General features: G+C 41.7%; 1 protein-coding gene across 9 annotated transcripts in view; it reads left to right on the top strand.

Moving 5' to 3' along the window:
• The window catches only part of FGF13 (fibroblast growth factor 13), a 543918-nt gene that overhangs the window by 210047 nt on the left and 324761 nt on the right, over positions 1-9110 (top strand). The window contains exon 2 of one of the 9 annotated variants that reach the window (XM_055081567.1): positions 7951-8051. The exons of the other annotated variants lie outside the window; for them this stretch is intronic. The gene's annotated coding sequence lies outside the window, so the exon portion shown is untranslated. The remainder of the gene's footprint in view (positions 1-7950; positions 8052-9110) is intronic. 9 annotated transcript variants of the gene reach the window in all.

The raw sequence follows: 9110 nt of genomic DNA, 5'->3' as shown, positions 1-9110 counted from the left end.
GCACAGGCTCCGGACGCGCAGGCCCAGCGGCCGTGGCTCACGGGCCCAGCCGCCCCGCGGCATGTGGGATCTTCCCGGACCGGGGCACGAACCCGTGTCCCCCGCATCGGCAGACGGACTCTCAACCACTGCGCCACCAGGGAAGCCCAAGGCCATCGTGTTTTAAAAGATATATATCATTGCTAAAAATCTAACCTCGCAGTGACATTTATAACAAGGACATGTCACTGGTGAAGTGATGTGAAGGCCGGGAAGTTGGGGCAACAGGAATTGGAATCCAGTGAGTACCAGTGAGTCTACACATGTCGGGGCCAGTCCTGAATCCTGTGGCAGACGTTACAAGGAGGGCATGAGTCAGATAGGTGCAAGCAGAACCAGAATGCATTGTCATGGACGCCAAAAAAGGAGGGAATTTCAAGATGGAGCAAGTGTTTCAACACTGTGTGATGTACAAGAGACTTCCAGAAAGATAAAGCCTACAAAGAGCCCCAGGCTTTTGCATTTGGGAGGTCAATGCTGACCTTCCCAAGAGCCCCTTCTATGAAGTGGGAAGGGCAAGACGCAGATGAATGAGGCATCAGTAGGAAGTGAAGGAAAAGAAGACCGTTAGTGAGTAGTTTGGTACTTCTAATGGTTTTGATGCGGCAGGGAGGTGAGAAGGGAGTGGTTTCTTGGGGACACATCCTTACAGCAGGGTATTTTTAAACATTTTAAGACATGAAAAGACTCTAGCGTTAACTATAGTTTGAAAGGAAAGGGCCTGCATGGAGAGAATGGTTTGAGATTTAGGAGGTGACCTGAGGGCCAGTGTTCAAGAGGATGACAGGAGGGGAGGTGGACCAAGGCACAGAGTGAAGGATTGCCCTTGAACTGGATGAGGGACCTCCCAGTCCTCATTCGTGAGGGAAGAAAATCAGGAAGGATGTGATTTGTAAATAGTTTTGGTGGAGATGGAGAAAGTGAAGCAGAATATAGCTGAAAGCCTCAATTGTGTTAGTGAAATGGAGGCAAGCCAGAGATTGAAATTGGAAGGGGCAGGGGCTTTTGAGCAAGGTAGTGAAGGCTTAATTAACATGGTCATTGAGGAGAGTAGATTATGGACTGAATAAAAGTATAAAGGGTCGTTGCCGAGACCCTAGCAAAGGTTGGAGATGATGAGTTTGTAATGTTGCTTAACTGCCCGGTTTGCATGACTTTCTCTGGCTGGGTGAATCTGAAAGGGTAGATTGTAATATTGGAATTTGGGGTGGTGGCAGAAGGACAGTGGTGGAAAGAATCTGAGGGGGCTGGAGGGCAAGTAGCTTGGATTTGTAGCCGTCAGGTCCAGGCAGGGCAGGGACGGAAGTGAAGACAGAAGTCTGGTAGACGCGAAGGAAATGCATGATGAATATGGTGTCGGGTTAGTAAATAACAAGGCCAGATCTCCAATATTCCTGTTTTGTGAGATATGAAGAGTAGGTGGAAGAGTAACCAGTCTTCACTTGAAAGCCTGCTGGGAAGGCAGTGTCAACAGAAGATACTTAGGTTCCAGTAAAGGTAGGAGTTGGAGAAGCATTCTGTCAAGCTGCTTCTTCCGTGGTCTTGCGGAATCAGAGCACACGTGGGAAGGATAATGGGCAAGGGCAGCACAGGGGAGCGAGAATGAGACTGTAGATGAGGAAGGGGCTCACGTTTTGGTTAATGACCAAGGATAACGGGTATGGGATGGAAGAATCATTGACATTTTCTAGCCTCAGGTTGGTGCATGAGGCCAATGAGAAGGTTCATGGCACTTCTTTGCAGCCCTGTGAGTTGTAGAGAAGTGGGTCATGGGTGAGGGGTCTTGGAGTCCAAAGCTTGAGGTTAGATAAGGATCCCAAACTTCAGGGCTTAGTACTTTGTCAATATTTCGTGTCAGGCTGACAATTTGCTTCAATACAGCTTTATCTTTGACCAGTGGTATCTTGAGGACACTATTCATTCCTTAATACTCTATCTCCTGGTTGCTTTTAATACCTTTTGTTCATTTATCTGTGGCTCTGCCTTATTTCAAGGAGTCTGTAAGGCAGGTATTCAGGGCTGTGAGTTTCTTGGTGTGAAGCGTCAGTGGAGCTGACTGGGAATGTGTTATTAATAATTTGGGAAAGCTTTTGACGGGATTGATCTGACCTTTTTCCCGCCCAGTTTTTGGATGTTCTGTGACTTGAAAATATCCCCATAAGATTGTAAAGTGAATGTGATATTCAAATTATTTACTTTGCAACAGTCTTTTAAAAATGGCCTCCAGGGAATCCCCTGGCAGTCCAGTGGTTAGGACTCAGGGCCTTCACTGCGGTGGGGGGGGGGGCGTGGAGGGGCGGCGGGGGGCCGGGTTCAATCCCTGGTCCAGGAAACTAAGATCCTGCAAGCCGCACGGAACTGCCAAAAGAAAAAAGAAGAAAAAAAGTAAAAGAAAGAAAAAAAATGGCTTCTAGAGAAACTTCTCACCGAAATGATGTTTGGGGCACTATGTTTGGATTTCACTGAGTACTGCTTTCCTACTGCTTAGTGGTATGGCTGTATGATGCTCTTCTGTGGGTTCACTGATGTCACCATGGACAGGAGAATGAGCCCATCAGGGAAAGCAAAATATTTTTTTCTTCATGTTCCTAAGCCCCAAATGTTTAAAATCAGTGTAAACATTTAGAAACTCTTCAGTGTTCCTTATGATCGGATGCCATCGATACTCTTGACAAAATGGCGTTCAACGTAGTATTATTCCATTGATTTACTGTATTTATTTAACTCCTCTCCTCAGGCTATTTATCTGGGTTTTGTTCGTTTTTTGTAATTATAAATCATGTAGGTATGAACATCCTTGAGAAGAAATTAATCTTGCACACATTCATGGTTACTTAAATACAGTCTTAGAAATAGAATGGCTTAGAAATACAACTGTCAAAGTGGTTTCTCTCCTCCCTCCTTCCTTCTTCTCTCTCCCTCACCCCATCTTCTTTCTTTCTCTTTCTCCCTGTCTTCCTGTTGATGTTCCTTTATGCCTTTTTTTCTTTTTTTTTTCCTACAATTTACACTTGAAATCTAATTTATCCTTGTGATTATGGTGCAGTGGAGTTGTTATCAGATGTGTTACTGATTTAGACCAAGGGTTAACAAATTCCAGCTGACGGGCCAAATCCAACCTGCCTCCTGTTTTTTATATGGCTCAAACATGCTACTTGATCAGGGAGAACAATTCCCATAAGCTAAGAATGCTTTTTACATTATTTTAAATTTTATTTATTTATGTTTGGCTGCGTTGGGTCTTTGTTGCTGTGCGCGGGCTTTCTCTAGTTGCGGCGAGCGGGGGCTACTCTTCATTGCAGTGTGCAGGCTTCTCATTGCGGTGGCTTCTCTTGTTGCGGAGCACAGGCTCTAGGTGCGTGGGCTTCGGTAGGTGTGGCTCCCGGGCTCAGTAGTTGTGGCACATGGGCTCAGTAGTTGTGGCTCGCAGGCCCTAAAGCGCAGGCTCAGTAGTTGTGGTGCACGGGCTCAGTAGTTGTGGCGCACGGGCTTAGTTGCTCCACGGCACGTGGGATTTTCCCGGACCAGGGCTCGAACCCGTGTCCCCTGCATTGGCAGGCGGATTCTTAACCACTGTGCCACCAGGGAAGTCTCGCTTTTTACATTTTTAAATGATTGAAAAACGTATAAAGAAGAATGATGTTCTGTGATATGTGAAAATTATATGAAATTTAAATTTCATTGTCCATTAGTAAAATTTGGAGTATGGCCACACTTATTTGTTTCTGTATTGCCCATGGCTCTTTTTGTGCTCATACTATGGGTGAGTTGGGTGGTCGCAACAAAGACTGTATGGCCCCCACCGTGCCTAAAATATTTACTGTCTGGTCTTTTGTAGAGAAAGATTGATGATTCCTGATTTAGGCCAGAGGGCTTTAGAAAGTTATTATAGGTAATACACCAATCCTTTATTTTGATTCCAGAATAATTTGCTTTTATGCTCTATTCTATGTATATTGTAAATCCATGCTGCCCCTGTTTCTTCATCTGTAGAATGAGGGTAATTATAATGGCAATCTCTTGTGGATTTTGTGAAGAGAGAATGATTTAATACATTTGAAGTGCTTGGAATAATGCCTGACTTAGAACTGATAAGCACTGTCACTGGAGAGCTTGGCAGGTGTTCCACTGGAAGCTGTGCCATTTATTTCGAAGGAAGGAAGTCCAAGCTTGCTTGTTTTGGTGATTTTCATGTATGTTCTACTTGTATGTGCCTTCTAAGACCATTGCAGATGCTCCCTCATGTGGCTGGCGTGGGAATTGTTCTCCCTGATCAAGTAGCATCTTTGGGTTGCTGGCCTTGGTAGAGATAACCTTGGGTGGTTGAATGTGGTAGGATATGTTTCACTTCCGCTAGAAAGTCACCATCAGCAGTGCATGAATTACAAATGCTCATACAATCAACGATTTATAGAAAACGATGACAGGGAAGGAAATGATAAGAACTGGTTTGGATAAAGAGTATATAAAGAAAGAGAAGAGGTACTTGACAGAGTAGAGGAAGACAGAAGGGGAAATTTTGGAATGTGATGAGTTTAAACTTTAGCTAGATTTAGGACAGTCACTTTTAAAATGGTTGTGTATTGTGTGCTCCAAAGAAGAATGCAGCAAAAAATATATGGAAAGTAGACTTTAAGTACACTGTGTTAAGAAATGACTTCAGAACCCAGGGTTGCCATGTAACCAAAGTTTGGTCGTTATCCTTTTTATATAACTTGTTAGGTTTTTTCTGTCTTTTTTCCACATCCATCATTTTTTTTTTCCTTCTGTCCCATCTTAGAGAAAAAGGTCTTTCCTTTCGTACCAAGACTAATTCATTGTTCTTCTTCCTATTCCTCCTCTTGCTCCTGTCTCATCCCTGCCTTGGAAATCTCCCGTCTTCTTCATCAATTATCTCCACTATGTCTCAATTAATCTTCAAACATTCCAAGTGATATTTTCTACAGAAACTTTATCACAGGGTCCTCTTTGGTATTTGGAGGAATACAAGGCAGGAAAGCTAACATAGATGAAAGAGACCAGTCACTGGTGTCTCCTGACACAATCAGTTCTCAATCATCCAGATCAATGGAACGCAAAGTTAATATGGCGACTCTTTTTTTTTTTTTAAGTATTCACCTTTTAAGTATATACCATGCTTACTCTGTTCAACATATTTTAAATCCCATTACAATATTTTCTTTGACCTGTGAATTATTTAGATTGCTATTTCAGTTTCCAAACACACAGCCTAGTAGGGCTCTCTCCCTCCCTCCTCCTCTGTTACCATTTGCTTTTGGATCTTGGGCTTTTGGAAGGAGCTTGTGTTCTTTTTTGAAAGCATTTCTTTGGAATTTTTGAGAGTTACTTTATGGCTAATATGTGATCAGATTTCCTTAATGTCCCGCGTGTGCTTGAAAGGAATGTGTATTCTCTACATTGAGTGCAGGGCTCTGTACGGTTCAATTAGAGCAAGCTTGTTAATTATGTAGTTTGAATCTCCTATGACTGTATTAATTTTTTGCCTGATTGATTTGTCACTTTCTGAGAGATGTTAGTTAAAACTCTTCTGCTATAATTGTGGATTTATTGACTTTTTCTTGTAAGTATGCCAATTTTGTGTCACTTTTTTTTTTTAAGGTTTTTCTTTTTTTGGTGTGGACCATTTTTAAAATCTTTATTGAATTTGTTACAATATTGCTTCTGTTTTATGTTTTGGTTCTTTGGCCGTGGGGTGTGCGGGATCTTAGCTCCCCCACCAGGGATCAAACCCGTACCCCCTGCACTGGAAGGCGAAGTCTTAACCACTGGACCGCCAGGGAAATCCGTGTCACTTATTTTTTAGGTTATATTGATATGTTTGATGTGTATTTGATATATTTTATATGTAATCATTATATAATAAACCTCTTTAATTCTAATAAAATTAATAAAACCTTAAATAAGTACTTATCTTTTAGAAGTATTCTAATATTTAGGAGATGGATGCCTAAATATTTACCTCCTGAAGTATATCTTAATTTTTTTAACTTATGAAAGCAATACCTGGTCATTATGGGAATTACAATTACTATTGATTTCTTTTACCTATGTATGCTTTTTTTTGTTTTTTGTTTTTTGTTTTTTGTTTTTTGTGGTACGCGGGCCTCTCACTGCTGTGGCCTCTCCCGTTGCGGAGCACAGGCTCCGGACGCGCAGGCTCAGCGGCCATGGCTCACGGGCCCGGCCGCTCCGCGGCATGCGGGATCTTCCCGGACCGGGGCACAAACCCGTGTCCCCTGCATCGGTAGGCGGACTCTCAACCACTGCGCCACCAGGGAAGCCCCCCTATGTATGCATTTTAACCACTATCCCATCACCCACTCATAATCACTACCAACCTTTTAACATAGTTTTCCATTCATCCCTCTATATATTTTTTCTAGTTGAGATCATATATAAAATGCAATATTATATCTTGATTTGTTTTAATTTCACTTTACCATAAACATTTTCTCATGTTATTATAAGCTCTTTATGGACATCATATTGCCATACTTCTAACCCCCAAGGGAATTAAAATGGATTTTGGGATACACTCAAATATGCCTAAAATAGCAAATAGAACAGAACCAAATCATGAAGTACGGAAATTAAAGAATATGACTTGAATATCAATCGCATTATTTATACCATAGTTTAGAAAATTTGAATTGTAGCATTTCAGTGATGGTTGCAGCCCTTGGGGGAAAAATACAGAAGGTGGAATTTAAGCTTAACATTGCTCTCTTCCTCAATGCTAAGTCAGCTCTATCTAATGAAGGTAGTAAGGCAGGCATGAACCAGGCCCCGTAATACAGAAGAGGTGAAGGAAGATAGAGCAGGCATCAGTAATGTAAAGGAAGACCCATCCGCTTCACTCTGGAGAGAGGGGGTGATATGATTCAATAAAGAAGATGGGACCAAATTTTGGAGCACCTAGATTGTCGAGAGAGTTGCTCCTCCCTGGGCAAAAGAGAGATGCTTGTAGCTGTGTTGTTGCCACACTGAGAAAAGGAAAAAGGGAATGTTTATGTCTCCGTGGGTCATGCTGTCTCAATGACAAATCTCTCCTGAGAAGGGAAGGACAGAGCAGAACCACTTTAAGAAAGGAAAGTGAAAACCGTTAGGCTGATTCTACTGGTGAACTGGTAATTCTAAGTCAGTAAAAACCATCATGTTTTATCCTTCTTACAAAGCTATGAGAAGGTATTCAAATTATCCTGATATTAAATAGGAAGGAACCAAGGCTTAAAGAAGTTAAGTGATTTCATATGTCCACACCACCAGCAGATCTCAGGGCATCTAGTTTGATGGTTTTTCCATTACTCTACAATATGATGTTTAACCTCTACGGGTTAAACATCATATTGTAGTTTTCAAGGATGGTAACAATGGTTGCTTGTTCTTTTATTCCACAACTTTTGGACCCTTAAGGTGTTAGTTTTTCCTAGAAAGATTCTGCAGTATTAAATATCGGAAGGAAGAAACCCATACATCCCCAGAGAACGCCAGACTGATAGTTGTTTTGTAATTGACCTCTTTTTCTAGACTGGATTCTTGTGGGATTTTACTCACATAAGACATACACCATATTTATCCAAGTGTGGATCTCTTTTCACTGGTTTTGCCTGGAATTTGAGGAACCCATTTTATCAGTATCCTCAGCTTTTTCTTCAGCTTAAGAGGGGTATCTTCAGTTATGTTTTGAACCATCGTTGTCTTCCAGTTCCTCTGGTTTTTCGTTCTGCTCTTCATCTCTATTATCCTTTCTCTCTTCTTCACCATGTTTTAGTCTATGTCTGTTACACTCTGGAGATCTTCAGAATGTGAATATTTGGTTTTATTAGTTTGGCTCTTTGCTTAACGTGTCTCTCTTGACATACCTTTCTCTCCACTTTTTACCCATTTCAGTAAATGGAACCTTCTTCGTCCCTGTTCCTCAAGCTAGGAGTTCTCTGTCTCTGAATACCTACAGACAAATCATCAGCAAGCCTTTCCTGTCAAATTCCAAAGTATGTGTTGAATCATTCCATTTCACAAAGCAAAATAATGGCTAAGGCAGGGCTAGAACCAGGTCTTCTAGAAGGTATAAAATGGAAAGATAAAAACAGCATTGCCTTTAGATCCAGGCATACCTTGGTTTGTTTCCTGACTTGACACTTTCTACTTGTGTGACCATGGGCAAATTATTTAACTTCTCTGAGCCGCCATTTCCTTCCTTATAAGAAGCTAAAATTGCTACATTTCACAGTTACATTAAAAAAATTGTATGATTCCGTTTATGTGAAATGTGCAGAATAGGCAAATCTATAGAGATAGAAAATATACTTGGGGAGGAAATGATTAACTGCTAAAGGATATGGGATTTCTTTTTGGGGTGATGAAAAATGTTCTCAAACTAATTGTACTAATGGTTGGACAATTCTGCGAATGTATTAAAAACCATTGAATTGTTCACTTTAAAGGGTGAGTTTTATGTAGATTATAGCTCAACAAAGGTGTTCAAAAATTTAAAAATAATTAGTGAATAAAGAGAGGGAAATTTCCTGAGATGACGGAAAATGGAGTCCCTTGGGCTTTGGAGGCCCAGGCCAACCTTCTCCCTACTCGAGCTTGGCCACCACAAGTACGTGGTCTGGGGCCTGGACAAAGTCTCCGCATCTGCATCATAGTGGCCACTGTGGAAGGATTGCTTCCCTTTAGGAATCACAGCTGGGAAAATTTTTAGTCCTGAACAGATTTGGGGAGTTACTTATGGCAGCTTCCTAAGGTAAGCAAGTGCAAAAATCATTTGTCATCTAGGGCTTCATGGCAGATGAGAGCAAGTGGCCTTCCAAGGCCCCCAGCTGAAAAGTCGAGATAACACCTCAGTCCTCAATTTTCTAAGGGATTTGATCTACTTGTCTTCACTGCAAACTTCCCTGGCCTGGCATTGCTGGTAATTCCAATGCTGAATTACTTGAGACGTTTGATAGAGTTGAGGGCATGACTTTTTTTTTTTTTTTTTTTTTTTTGGTATGCGGGCCTCTCACTGTTGTGGCCTCTCCCGTTGCGGGGCACAGACTCCGGGC

The sequence above is a fragment of the Physeter macrocephalus genome, chromosome 21, assembly GCF_002837175.3.
Source record: "Physeter macrocephalus isolate SW-GA chromosome 21, ASM283717v5, whole genome shotgun sequence".
In the NCBI taxonomy this organism is placed as follows: domain Eukaryota; kingdom Metazoa; phylum Chordata; class Mammalia; order Artiodactyla; family Physeteridae; genus Physeter; species Physeter macrocephalus.
The sequence above is the reverse complement of the archived record's forward strand: the minus strand, read 5'-3'. Positions and strand labels throughout refer to the sequence as shown.